This window comes from Malaclemys terrapin, chromosome 7, assembly GCF_027887155.1.
Source record: "Malaclemys terrapin pileata isolate rMalTer1 chromosome 7, rMalTer1.hap1, whole genome shotgun sequence".
Lineage (NCBI taxonomy): Eukaryota > Metazoa > Chordata > Testudines > Emydidae > Malaclemys > Malaclemys terrapin.
Window position 1 is genome coordinate 5,695,542 of NC_071511.1, and position 14,056 is coordinate 5,709,597.

Here is a 14,056-nt window from a genome sequence, read left to right on the forward strand (position 1 = left end):
CTGATTCAGAGTGATCTGGATTGTGTAAACTAAGTTGGGAGAGTAATTAACCAGGGGAACAGTTTACCAAGGGACGTGGTGGATTCTCCATCACTGAAACTTTTAAAATCAAGACTGGCTGTTTTTCTAAAGGATCTGCTCTAGGAATTATTTTGGAGGAGGCCCGACTAAATGATGACAATGGTCCCTTCTGGCCCTGGAATCTATGAATAGAATTCTGTGCTGGTCTTTCAGAAAGCAAGCTGTGCCCCATTTGCTCATCCCAGGAGTTGGAAATGTCAGTGGATAATGACAATTTACTTTTCGGGAGTATAATGGATATAAACCAGGATGGTCCTGTAGTTAAGGCCCTGGACCGGCACTCATGAGAACAGAGCTCAATTCCAGGCTCTGTCACAAACTTCCTGGGTAACTTTGGGCAGGGAATGACTCTAACTATGGGTATGTACAGTGCTTAGGGGGCCTCTGAGTGCTACTATAACACAAATATTAATAATAAAATAAGGTTAAGAGGCTGGAAATATTTAGTCCCAAACTGCGTTGCAGAGGGCAGTTTCATTAGCGAGTGCATACTGGTGGTGAAATAATGGAATTATGATGCCAATGAACTCTACATGAAAGGCTGAAAAAATAAATATTTGAGTTTGAAGCCAGAACAAAGATTCTGCAAATGTTTTAGCACAAGAAAATAAATGTGTAATTTGAATGACAAACTGCATGTTTAGAGAAACGAGAGGGGAAAAACATTACAGCTTTGATCGTCGTTAGACAAATTCTGAGTCATCCAAAAGAAATCCGGACTATTTCAAACAAGCGACATCCACTAACTCGCAAATTCAGTAAGTGTTCTGCCATCATCATTGCCAACGATCCACACAAATGTTAGGAATCAGTTATTCAGCGGAGGGATAGAAGGCAGGTTAATCAAACACGTCTAAGCATTGTGTTACACTGCAACAGTTTACATGAAATGACAAAACATGACACAACAGAAGTTGATGCATAGTGAGAAATTCTCAGCTCTGTGAGAGCAGAATGAGCCATGCAATTTTCATTAATGTTACTGGGAGCTGTAAGGTTCATTTCTCATGCACTGCAGGAAAAAAATAAATGAGACCTTTGGAAATTACAGGTATATTCATGTCTGTTACTTGCAGCGTTTGACTCTGCAGTTCTGTTCTGGTAAGAATCCAACCGAAATTAATGGGAACACATAGGGATGGCAAAATCAGCCCCATCATGTCTTTCAACTTCCTTGCTACAATAAGCACATGTCTCCCCTATATCTTTTCACCATTTATTATAGGTACCTCACTTTCTCCAACTGTCAAATTAAACAGCACACTTGCATTTTGTTTCCAAAATTATCCTGAATGCTACAAAGCCACCGTCAAGATGAGTTTAATATTAACCTTGGTCTTTTTTCTCTCCTCAGAAATGTTTAATCTTCGTATTAGTTTGCAACTGCTTCATGCACTTTCATTTATTACTGAGGGATACATATTGACACATGCCATTACGCTATAATTAATTATACTATCACAAATAGTCAAATACACTTCAAACACTAGCTAGCTTACTATACCAAGTGTAAAATGTGATTTAATACACGGTAATGTTTTATAACTTGTGGTTTCATAACAATTGCCAAATCAGTAAGAGTGTTTATACCACACTAACACCATGTCTAATTTTAGGGCATAATTTAGTGCTCGAAAATAATACTGTCCATAATTTTGCACCTACAATGGATTGTGGTCATTGGCCTTGAATCAACAAGGTGGTTTTCAGAATTACTGAAAACTCAAACTCTGAAAAATCTGGCCCCTTTAACATGTCTCCAAGTTGAGCATTCTGAAACAGAAGTACTCCAAAATCACTAGTCACTTGCAAATTTAGGCCTATCTGCCTAACTACCTGTCCTGTCCATGAATCAGGAAGTGTGATGTCCAAGTGCTACTAATTGTGCCTGAAAAATCTGAAGCCAAGTTGGTGCAAGTCAGAAAATCAGGCCCAAAATATTTATCATAAACATCCCCATAATGGTAATTTACACATCTGATATAGTGCCATTGTTGTTAATCCAAAGCACGATTAAGATACAAGGACTATATTAGTATAACAATGTCAGAATTCATAAGCTTTCTGGACTAAAACTCTTTCCAGCTATTTCACTACATGACATAGGTTTGAATTCTCAGGAGAGCTTTGCTGTCCATTGCAAGCACAGCGAAAATGTTACTGAATACAATCCAATAAATATTTAATGAATACTTCCCTTTCAGTCCTAATGGGATTAAGCAGCAACCTCATTACCAAAGTCTACCTTTTTCCTTCACTTTTATCCCTTCACAATGCAGTACGAGCTGGAAATATGGACATATAATGAAATATTGGAAACATCAGCCCATAGTCCAAAGCAGGAGGAGAAAAATCCAAACCCAAAGTGTCAGGTCATGTAACAGATTTCAAATAGTAATTACCTCGCTCCACCTTACATCCAGAGTTTGTGCAGAAAGGCTGAAGAGACAAGCCAGCAACAGGAGTTTATGGATAAGTCTTCGGGCCAAAATATTATCATTATTCATTTATTTATATTCTGGTAGCCCTCAACCAAGATCAGGCCTCATTGCGCTAGCTGTGGTGCATACTCGTAGCAAGAGACATTCCCCCCCCTAAAGAGCTTACGATTTAAATAGACAGACAGCGGCTATCTGAAAGGCAGCGTTATTAATCCCGATTCAAAGGTGGGCAACTGAAAGGCAGAAAAGTCAAGTGAGTTGCCCAAGGTTACCCAGAGATCTGTGGCAGAGCCAGGAACTGAATCCAGAACCCCAGCCCAGTGTCTTAACCACAGACCCATCCTTTCTTTCTATTGAATTCTGGCTTCATTTACACCAGTGCAATTCCATTAACCTCAGTGAGACTGCACTCTAAATCTGCCTCTAAAATGTAAACAATAAGAACAATCCACAACCACAGCTACATTTACCCACCTAGACAACCTCTACTGCACCAACCCACTATGGGAGAATCCAGCCTGACACACAGCAGAGGCATCTTATACCTACAGTACAATATTTCCAATCAAGCCGTCAGCATTAACTCAGAGTCTTCACAGTGATATCTGAGCTAGAAGCATAAAAAATGGAGGTAATTTCAGAGGCTGCTGTATGCTAACTATGGGAAAATGTTGATTTTTTAACGGCGTTCATTGTCCCTTTCTCCAACATAATTTTCTCCCATTGAAACTACACGTATACATACAATAATGGTAAGAGATGGGTGAAAGAGACAGACAAAATAGTCTTCAGATGCAGTATTGCCAACCCCGAGCATGCAAAAATCATGAATCAGGATCTGAAAATCACGAGATTGGCTTACAATCATGAGATTAATCGATAATAATAATAGGTTCTTTTTATTTGCCTTTTAGATATTGAGCCTTTAGAGTTCATGCTTTCAACTATTTCTCTGCAATCATTAGGGCAGAAAGCTTAGTTTAAAAAAAAGGAAAGCTGAGATTCTCATATGGTCATTTGATTCCAGGACCTGTGGCTTTAAGAGGAACCCCAAATATGTAAAGGCCAGTGATAAAATCATGAGAGTTGGCAACACTAAAATATGGTATTCTATAGCTGGTGAGACCAACTTGTATTGACTGCCAGATCTGACACATGGGATTTCTAGGACAGCCATGTGCGAGTTCTCCAGCTGGAGCACTCTGACTCTAGCATAGAGGTACTGGGTCTGATTTCCCACTGCATTACTCCAGTGTTACGCCAGTGTAACCCCACTGATTTTGGTGGTATTATACCAGGGTGAAATTGGAGTACTGCACCAGAGAATCTGACCTGCCATGTTTCCGGCGTAAAGTTCCTTAAGAAAGAGAAGAATGTGGTATATTTAAAATTTAGTCATTGCTAAAAATAAAATAAAAAAGCACAGACTAAATCCTGCATATTGTACAACTCTTGATAATCCATCCAGAATATATAACTTTTTTGGCACACATGTTAAGATTTCTCTGAAGGTCACAAAGCAACCCTTCAGTTTTGTTTTAGTTGGGACAGTCCCAATTTGTGTCTCTTTTGGCTTGCATTTCAAATATGCAATCAGCCTCGTTCTACATGGTACATTTCAGCAAGTCCTGCATAACTTAACAAGGATGGAGAGGAAGTATTAAGGGACTATTTAGGAGTAATAGGATGAAACTAAGAGCAGAAAAAATGAGGCTTAATGTCAAGCCTGTGAACTGTCATCTTGACATCATCAGGGACCTTCAGAGCTAAGAACATGAGCCCCTACAGTTTGGACTCCTAACCGAGAGCTCTAGCAGAGTTCAGTGCTCCAGGCACAGAAGAAGAATGCATAAGCACATACTGAGTAGAGGTTAACCTAGAGCAGTGGTTCCCAAACTTTAACAACCTGTGAACCTCTTTCACTAAAATGTCAAGTCTCGCGAACCCCCTCCTAAAAATGAATATTTCCAGGGATTTTCTCCTTTACCTGAGTATAAATGATAAAAGCAGTGATCTTGGAAATATAAAATATGTTTTTAGGACATGCTTATTACACACTATTATTAATTATTATTTATAATTACAGTATTTTTATTACATTATGAAAACAGCAAAAATTTCCAAGATCTCACTTCCGTAGCTTGTATCACTTTGAATAAGCCTGTTACAAGACAAGGCTCCTACGTTTCACCAAGGAGTATCAGATTTGAAACAGCATGAAGGTATGTAAGAAGCCAACTCAAAGGGTTTCTCCTACATATGCATTCAGGTCTTGAGCAGTCCAGGCAAACAACGCACGTTACAACAAAGCTTCAACTTGTTCTTCAGAATAATTTTAAAAACAATCCTAGCTGCCTATTTCATTTTAAAAACAGCATAAAATATCCACCTCCCTTTCCATTTCTTGAAGTTTAAATCTCCTCAGTATGATAGATACGCTTGCTTTGATCTGCTTAGCTCTTGGAAGTCCAGGGGCTCCAGGCTCCCGTGCTGTCCGGGGTCCCTAGGGACAGCTCTGTCCGCCATTAGGGAATGTTTTCCCGAGAACCCCCTGTAACATTTCGTGAACCCCCAGTGGTTCACAAACCCCAGTTTGGGAACCACTGACCTAGAGGGATGCTCAAACATTTACAGAGTGGACAATCCCTTGATGTAACCTCATGGACATTTCTCCTACCACAGGTGATCAAAGAACATCCCTTGGGCAGCCACAATTCCTTACATGGTCAAGTCAGGTTAATAATACATTATATACTTGCCTAATTTCTCTTAATGTGAAGAGAGTCATCACCACGGCAATGCTCTGCGGACCAATGGAGGTCCACGGACGTCTGTTTGGGGACCACTGTATCAGACAGTTGAACATTCTCCAAGACTAGTAATGGAAGGCCCATTGCATGGCATGGGTAAAATAGGATGCCAAAGTACTGGAGAATATCCTGTATAGAATAAGCCAATGGCAGGCCCTAAAGCAGTGGTCTCCAAACTTTTTTTATTGTGCACCCCCATCAGTAAAAAATTTTTGAGCACACACCCTGCCGCTCTGCCATTTTTGCCGCCCCAAGCAAAAACAAACAAACAAACAAAAAAAGGCGCTTGGACTCCCGCCCGAACTGCCGAAGTGACGCCGCTCCAGCGGCGCTCCTCCTGCCGTGCACCCCACTTTGGAGACCACTGCCCTAAGGGATGAGCCAAGTGATCTACTACAGGGGCTCTCAACCGTTCCAGACTACTGTCCCCCTTTCAGGAGGCTGATTTGTCTTGTGTACCCCCAAATTTCACCTCACTTAAAAACGACTTGCTTACAAAATCAGATAAAAATACAAAAATGCCACAGCACACGGTTCCTGACAAATGGCTGACTTTCTCCTTTTTACCATATAATTATAAAATAAATCAACTGAAATATAAATATTGTACTTACATATCAGTGTATAGTATATAGAGCAATATAAACAAGTCATTGTCTGTATGAAATTTTAGTTTGTACTGATTCCGCTAGTGCTTTTTATGTAGCCTGTTGTAAAACTAGGCAAATATCAAGATGAGTTGAGTACCCCCTGGAAGACCTCTGTGTACTCCCCCGGGGTACGTGTACCCCTGGTTGAGAATCACTGATCTAATAACCACTTCTGATTTCATGTTAAAAGGCCTCATGTGTCAGTCAAGCCCTTGGTAGCCAAAATGTAAATATTTTGAAACAGAAAATCCTTGCAGCCTTAGAGGGTATATGATATTATGCTGCAAGAAATTTCCCAGATACCTCTGTGAAATATGCTGGTTTGCATGATGACATGGAGAGGAAAGATGATCTTGTGGTTAAAAGCTCTGGGCTGGAACCCAGGAGATCTGTGTTCAGTTCCTGTCTCTGCCACAGTCTTCCTTAGATAGCCACTTACTCTCCGTGTGCCTCAGTTCCCCATCTGTAAAATGGGGATAATAATCCTTGCTTTGTCTATTTAGACTGTAAGCTCTTTGGTGTATGCGGATGGACAGTGCCTACCACAATGGGGCTCCAATACTGATTGGCACTTCTTAGTGACAGACAGGCCCCCAGCTATGATGCTATTTTTAAAATAAGGAGATGGCTCAATACTGATAGCTAACTGAAATTTGTGTGTCAGAGTACGCTGTCCCCTCCCCTTCCCCACTGGGTGAACACAAACAAAACTGACCCTGCACTAAGTAACATTTATGGCTACTGTGGTATATTCATTACTACAGACATAGTACATCTTCAGTGGGTTTCCCACAGGATGGTATCAAAAGTTTTTCCCATCAGCACAGCTGAATGTGCTAATTTGACAGTAACTTGCGATTTCCGACAAAAGCCACTAGGTGTGTGCCTGCTAGCACTGCGTGGGAAAGACACAGTGCTGTGCTCTTAATTGGAGGAGAAAAGGTGTTTTATTATCTGGAAAGTATGTGCTCCGTGACTTGGCTGGGTGCACTTCCACAGAGCAAAGGACCCGAAAAAGCATTGGAAGATTAAACACTGTGTATAATTTCCAAAGAAACTGTTAATGAATTGGCCCAGGAGCTCTGATAACTCCCTGGTACTCCTGCAGTACTGGACGGTGTGATAGTAATGCATGACTTCATTCCACCCATGCACTTTCCCCCTTACCAACAGCGACCATCTAAACACAGTTGTTAACGCAAGCCGAGTGCAGCGCCCCTCCCACCTCAGCCTCCAACACTTTACCAGATACACGATGCAAAGAGCTATACCTACATTTCGGGCTGCGTTGTCCCCGGCCTTTGCACGGGGGCAGAGTGAATATGGGTGGAAAAAACCTTCCCCTCTCTCTCCCATGCATCTTGTGTAAGGCCCAGTGAATACTCCACCCTCGCACCCTACAGACTGCCCCTACAAGACACAGAGCTGGCCCAGCTCATTGGGAAGAGAAGGATGCACCTTCCCAAAGGATAGTGCAGACAGCACATTTCTCCTGCATGCTGGAGAATGTAGGAAGGTCCAAGGACACAACCCCTTCCCCAAGCTGTCCCACAGATGGTGCACGTCTACACACATCCCTCCTGTGGCCCTGTGCCCAAACAACACAGCTAGTCTAGTTGTACTGCATATCGTTTTAAAATATTTTCCCTGGTTGGGTTTGAGACAGCAACTCACCTCCAATTATGGTATATAATTAATGTATTTAACATGCCCATTTCTAAAACACGCTTTGCAATTCTGTTAAATCCTCGCTCTGTTTGAGAGCAACTGCCACCAACTGATACAAATGACTGATCTGTTTTTCAGTGACACATCAAACAATGCTGGGTAGCTGTTTGCTCCTTCCCCCGAATCCAGAATTTGAAATGTCTGGGTGCATATTTAGGTAGCCTTCCACCAGCGCTGTGCCCTCTGGTCTATTTAAAATCCGCGGAAGTATCTTACAGAAATATTTTAAGCACATACGCATCTTCTCTGGAGAGATGCATTCTAAAGCCATACTCTCTCACGGACTGGGATCCTCTGTAGTTCTGAATTATCACTGACAAAAGAGAAAGGTCCCAAAGAGATGCCATTTTGCTTCGCCTCACAGGGAACAGCTCAGTGCTGTTACAAGACTGTATTTTCAGTTTCCTGTCCCCCCTGACATCTTTACTCCTTGTCTGTTCATGAATGATGCGCTCACTGGTAGCCTGGGCAGCTTTAACAATGCTGTCCTTATTTCCCACTCCCCAACCCTGCAATGCAAATGCCATAAACAGTCAAACAGAAGTGTTATGTGTTGGCTCAGTAATGCTAGAGCCCTTTAATTTAAGCTCTAGTGTTACCTAAGAAGGAGAGAGTCACCTTCGCAAAACTTCATATAGATTCTAATCACTAGAAGAGCAAATAAAATAAACTCATTGAAGGTATAAGTAGATCAAGCAGCTAATTAAGGAAATAAGTGATAACTTAATCAAGATCATTAGAGAAATCAGCATGTTGCTGCGATTACTTAAATGGTAATGTAACAAAAATACTCTTGCGTAACCAGAGCTTTGAAAGACTCAGGGAGGCCTGCTCTGGCAATAGGCAGCGAAGCACAGAAAGATTGCCCTGTAACAGTACTTTCTTGTTTTACACCAAAAGCTGTGTCCCATCTGAGGCTGATTCAGGAAAATACTCAAATCCCCTGGTAATTTCCTGCAGAAAGAACATTTAATCATCTCCAAGCCTTCACCACAAAAATCCAAAGTAAATGATTCACACTTTGAGAGGAATTTGCCTTGAGAACAAGAATAGTCTTCTGCTCCAGGATGGATCAACTATTTGTTAGTGCACAAATATTTTATTTCCCTTTCTCTCAACAGAAATAAAGTCAAGTAAGTCTGGCCATAGCTTTTCTCTTTTACCTTTCTTACATCAGCCAACTGCTCCTCCGATTGGGATTATGTGCAGTTCTGTGGGTAGAGGCTGTGCACTGACTCAATGGATACATAATATTGGATCATTTTTATTTTTTTTTATCCCCACTAAGGGGCAGTTGTAATATGATGAACAGAATTAGAAACATACAAGGTTTTCACTGCTCCAGCTCACTTGACACCTTCAGTTGCCTAGCACTGTTCTCAAGTTTTTGCCACTGATTATTTTAAGAATTGTCCTAATCCACTCCCTCCCAAGTGGATATTTGCTCTGTCTGTACACACAGATCACTAGTCTGCCTCTCCAATTACTCCGCCAGTTGCGCAGATAAACACATCTGCTTGAAGAAAGCAGGAATCCCAAAGCATACAAATGATTTAAACTGGCTAAATGAATGCAAATAGAGGAGGATGTTAAACATATCTATAGCAGCAAATAGCCAAAGTAACTTAATGCAGACCAGCATTCTGTAAACTGCGTGCTAGTTTGTATTTGCAAGAAGTATCTTTTTTTCACCCAAACGTCTCATTTATGACTAACCAGTGAACATGTGAAATGTGACTTGCTAGTTGCTTAATTGCAAAAGTATTCAAAAGCCATTAAGTTAAGTAAGTTTCATTAGATACTTAAATATCTTTGTTTTACTTGAAAGAAAAAAAAGTGCTTTACTTTGCATGAGAGAAAGTCTACATTCCCTTTAGAATTCATGCTAATATTTTTAATATAAAAATTCAACATCCAAGAGTTAAAAATAACATTTTAGCCTGTATTAAACACAGCTGTCAAAAGGTTCAAGATTTGCATTTTGTCATTCCACACAAATCCCCACAGCAGCTGAGATGACATACGCTACATTTTGAAACTAAGAGCTAAAGATAAGCTTCAGACTCCCACAGTGTTTTACATTTTAGACTCTTAATGCACTAAAAAACTACAAGTGGTCTGGAAGTTGGTAAGAGAAGCTGTGCAAAGCCCCACGGTTCTGTCGGTTTTACAACTTGCCAAGGTAAAAAAAACAAAACAAAACAAAACCCCACTAGAAGTATAGATATTAATATCCTATATTAGAAAATCAAGTCTCTGAACTGTAATGTAGCAGCAGTAATTAAATGAGACCAAAATTCTCTACATTTGAGCTAGTTAGCTCAGTTTTCCTGCCTAATTGTAAAAGCAACCCTGAGTTTACAGCTGGATACAGAATATTACAACTGAAAACAACTTTCCAAGTATAAATATTAGTCTCCGATTAAATGGCTTATGCTTTCCTATGTTACAAACTGAACACGATTACTTACCCCGACTAAACAGCCATTTATTTCGCGTGCACAAAAACCACTGCGTCAGTGGGAAGGAGAAAGGAAAGAGAGAAAGATGGAGAGAAAAAAGAGAGACGTCTCTTCAATGTCTTCCTAATGAGAAAAGTGTGGTGGCTGAAGCAAAGAGCAAAATGCTTACTGAGGCCCTCTGGGGTACTCAGCGAGAGGTGGAGAAGCATTCTTACACAGCCTGACTAAAACACTGCCATTTGGAGTGGCTTTGCTGTTCAAGAAGGCTGTTCGGAGCTGCGAGTCAGTTAAGTCATTTGGGGAGTTAAAGCACTCAGGCTGTTTCCAGTGACGCCCACCGAAGTTTTAGCTTATTGGCGAAAATCAGGAGGCATAACCCAACCCTGTCCCTCTAACCAAATTCTGATCTCAGGAGCCAGCATCCCTTACAGCTTTAACTAACTAAGGAAAAGTTACTTTGCCCAATGCAGCTCATGGCTGTACGTCAGTAGAAAAAGGTTTATAAGCAGCACATAGTTCTAAAAGTAATAATGAGTCTCACAGTTAACTATCATGCCGGGCAAATAACCTGAATACGGTTCACGTGTGTTCTTTTCGATAGAACCTAGCTGTAAAAGAGGTTCAGTTCTTTTCACTGCATACAGATCTACATGCTTGATCACGGTACTAACTCTTGATACTTACACTAAACGAGGGGCTACTCATAAAATTATAAACTGCAGAGCTACAACATGTGCCACTTCCTGCAGGAGGCAGGATCACCTAGAAACTTTCTGTTCATTCCCAAACAGGTCGGCATGGAAGAAGATACCGGCCTTTTATGCTCACGTGATAAATTTTGATCTTGTACAGTTGTGTAAACCTGGAAAGATTCTGCTGACATATTGTACCTGCAAAATTTAGTCGAAAAGTTTAGATACATTCGAAATAATAGTTGTAGTTATGGCAGTAGTTTTCAACCTGTGACCCGCGGACCCCTGGGGGTCCGCAGACTATGTTTAAGGGATCTGCAAAAGGTAACTATGAAAATAAAAGTTTCAGAACTCAGAAAAGGCATTCCGTTTTTGTGATCAATCAGAAGTATGCGAATACCCCCACCTACAGGTCAAAACCTGGAAGTGTTGTCGTTACCATAGAAGCCCACAGTTTAGCGCCCTTTCTCACGCTATCAGAGGGGTAGCCGTGTTAGTCTGGATCTGTAAAAGCAGCAAAGAGTCCTGTGGCACCTTATAGACTAACAGACGTATTGGAGCATGAGTTTTCGTGGGTGAATACCCACTTCATCGGATGCATGCTGCTTTCTCACGCTGCGTCAAATGCCGGGCCAAGTACATGTAACATTTATAGTTGAATTCTGTTGAGTCAGTTTTCAGTTTAAGACTTCTATGGTAGGGGTCTGCAGACCACAGGCTGTATTTTCAATGGGTCCACACTGGCTTTTGACATTTTTTTAGGGATCCGCAAATGAAACAAGGTTGAAAACCACGGCCCTATAGTGTATACTCAAGAATATTGAATTGATGTACGAACTGCAGAAACCAGCCTTAAAGTAGTTTTTTCCAGCTTGGCACAGGCATGTGGATAAAGCCAATGAAGACTACATGCGAGCAAAGGAGTGAGGCTAGAAAAACCATTTAGCTATGGTATTCCCAGTTTAACTGTAATGGGCTGTTTTGCATTTAAAAGTATTACCTTGCAGATGCAAAATATGCATTTTAAATTTAGAAAAGGAACTTCAAACAAAAGTTCCAGAATAACCAAACAACAGTCAAGAAAAAAGTACGTCTTTAAAACTTCAGCGAGATCGCTTCAGGAGGAGTGAGAGTAGGAAAGCAAATTTCACTTCCATTCATTTTCAAGATGATGGAGAAAAATCAAGGGCTGGAAGATCAAAAGAATGCTTGAAAGAATAATCATGATTATCTCAGCAAGCAGGCTTTCAGAAACTCGCTCCTTCTGATTGTTGGAAGCACCCCGTTTTCCTGCAGCTAGCTCTCACCAAAATTAAGTGAGTAGAAAAGAGTCTAGCAACTTCAGACCTAAAAAACACACAGTTTACCAATGATCTTCCAGAGCATCAGAATTTGGGGCAGGCTATTATTGCTACAGAAGGCTAATGAGTGTCCATGGTACTTTATAATCAAATGTCCCTTTACCAAGGAGTTCACAACCTCGGTATGATACATAAGATACTAGTCAAAGTACAAGAACACATTCACCACCAGTACATCACCATACATTGGAAGACTTCACAGACTAAGGGTACGTCTTCACTACCCGCCGGATTGGCGGGTAGTAATCGATCTATCGGGGATTGATTTATCGCGTCTCGTCTAGACGCGATAAAACGATCCCTGAATGCGCTCCCCGTCGACTCCGGAACTCCACCAGAGTGAGCGGCGGTAGCGGAGTCGAGGGGGGAACCGTGGCTGTCAATCCCGCACCATGAGGACCCGAGGTAAATCGATCTAAGATACTTCGACTTCAGCTACGCTATTCACATAGCTGAAGTTGCGTATCTTAGATCGATCCCCCCTCCCCAGTGTAGACCAGCCCTAAGTAGGTTCTAAGGAAGAGTTTGGAGGTTATCCTGCTCATTCAGGAGTCTACTCAGAGCAACCAATAAGAGTCAACTTGCGTCTGATAAAATCCCCAAATAAGTTTTTACCCAGCCCTCAGTTATACCACACAACTGGGCTTTACTGCGGCTGTTGTTTTAATTACGTGAATTCTAGCGCTCATTATAACATGATAGCAATGGAAACTGACGTCTTCAGGGGTATCCACAGAATCAACAGAACTGTGGGCCAGCCCTCAACACATTGCTGTGGTCTCTCTGGATGGAGGGAGGACAGAGTGCAAAAGGAGGGAGTCTGGTCTCCTTCCATGTTCAGTCCTGGGCCTCTTTGTTGAGGCTCCCAAGAAGCAAGGCGCTATTTACAAGAGGCATTTCCCATCTCCGAAAGTGGAAACCTGTCTGCCCACCAACAGAAGCAGCTGCCCCTCCACTGGATGGGAATGTCTTTCAAGTACTATCGACCTGAGCAGCAACCAAATGGAAGAGAACGGTTTTGTATCCATTTACCAAGCCCCAGTACAAAAGTCTACCACCTGAAGCCTAGAGGAGAAGCTGCCAGCTTCTGATTCTGTTCCACTTGTTTTGTAAGCTGCTCTTCAGTTGTACTCCTCCGCTCGAAGAACCTATTCAGCTTGTCAACCATAGCATTTCATCTGGCCCATAGCAGCACGCTAAGGCCCAAGAGGATCTGCTTCAGGTCCAGGTATTTGGCTCCATTTGCTTACACGGCAGGATCTCCTTCAGAGATTGGGTAGCACAGTCTTTCCTCTCCCGCCCCTCTGTTACCCAGACACACTCCATGTGCCAGCAACATCACCTAAGCCAACAACCACAGTCCAGGCTCAGCAGGGATAAAAAAAAAATAAAAAAACCCTCCGTACTGCAACCCAGCAACTTAAAACTCCAGCCTGGCAACTTCTTATTTCATTAAAACCACATTAGGAATATCCACAGGAGCTGATTTTACTAGAAGATGTCACGAATATTTATGCCGGATTTTTGTTTAGCAGTGTGTATTGTACAGCTGAGCTGGGTTTTTTTTCCCCTCCAAGCCACAATGTTACTACAGCACAAATGTGTGTTTGTTTGTGCTTCTCCTGCGGTACTCCAGAGCAAAGGTGGGGTGTTGCAGTGTGATTTTTCAGTTCTCCCATGCATTTACTGAGGAGGACAGCATTGCTGCACCGAAAATGCCAGATGCTTTTCTGCAATCCAGCCCCTTTGCAGCACTGGTGGTGGCAGAAAAGCCACCGCATCTACCCACCTGAGGATTCTGCTGGCACAGCCAGCTCTGCCCCGCCCCATT

At 41.8% G+C, this 14,056-nt stretch overlaps 1 protein-coding gene across 3 annotated transcripts in view; it reads right to left on the reverse strand.

Moving 5' to 3' along the window:
- PRICKLE2 (prickle planar cell polarity protein 2) overlaps window positions 1-14,056 on the reverse strand; it is a 185,356-nt gene that overhangs the window by 95,773 nt on the left and 75,527 nt on the right. Inside the window, exon 1 of one of the 3 annotated variants that reach the window (XM_054035702.1) lies at window positions 10,182-10,418. The exons of the other annotated variants lie outside the window; for them this stretch is intronic. The gene's annotated coding sequence lies outside the window, so the exon portion shown is untranslated. Of the gene's footprint in view, window positions 1-10,181; window positions 10,419-14,056 lie in introns of those variants that run through there. 3 annotated transcript variants of the gene reach the window in all.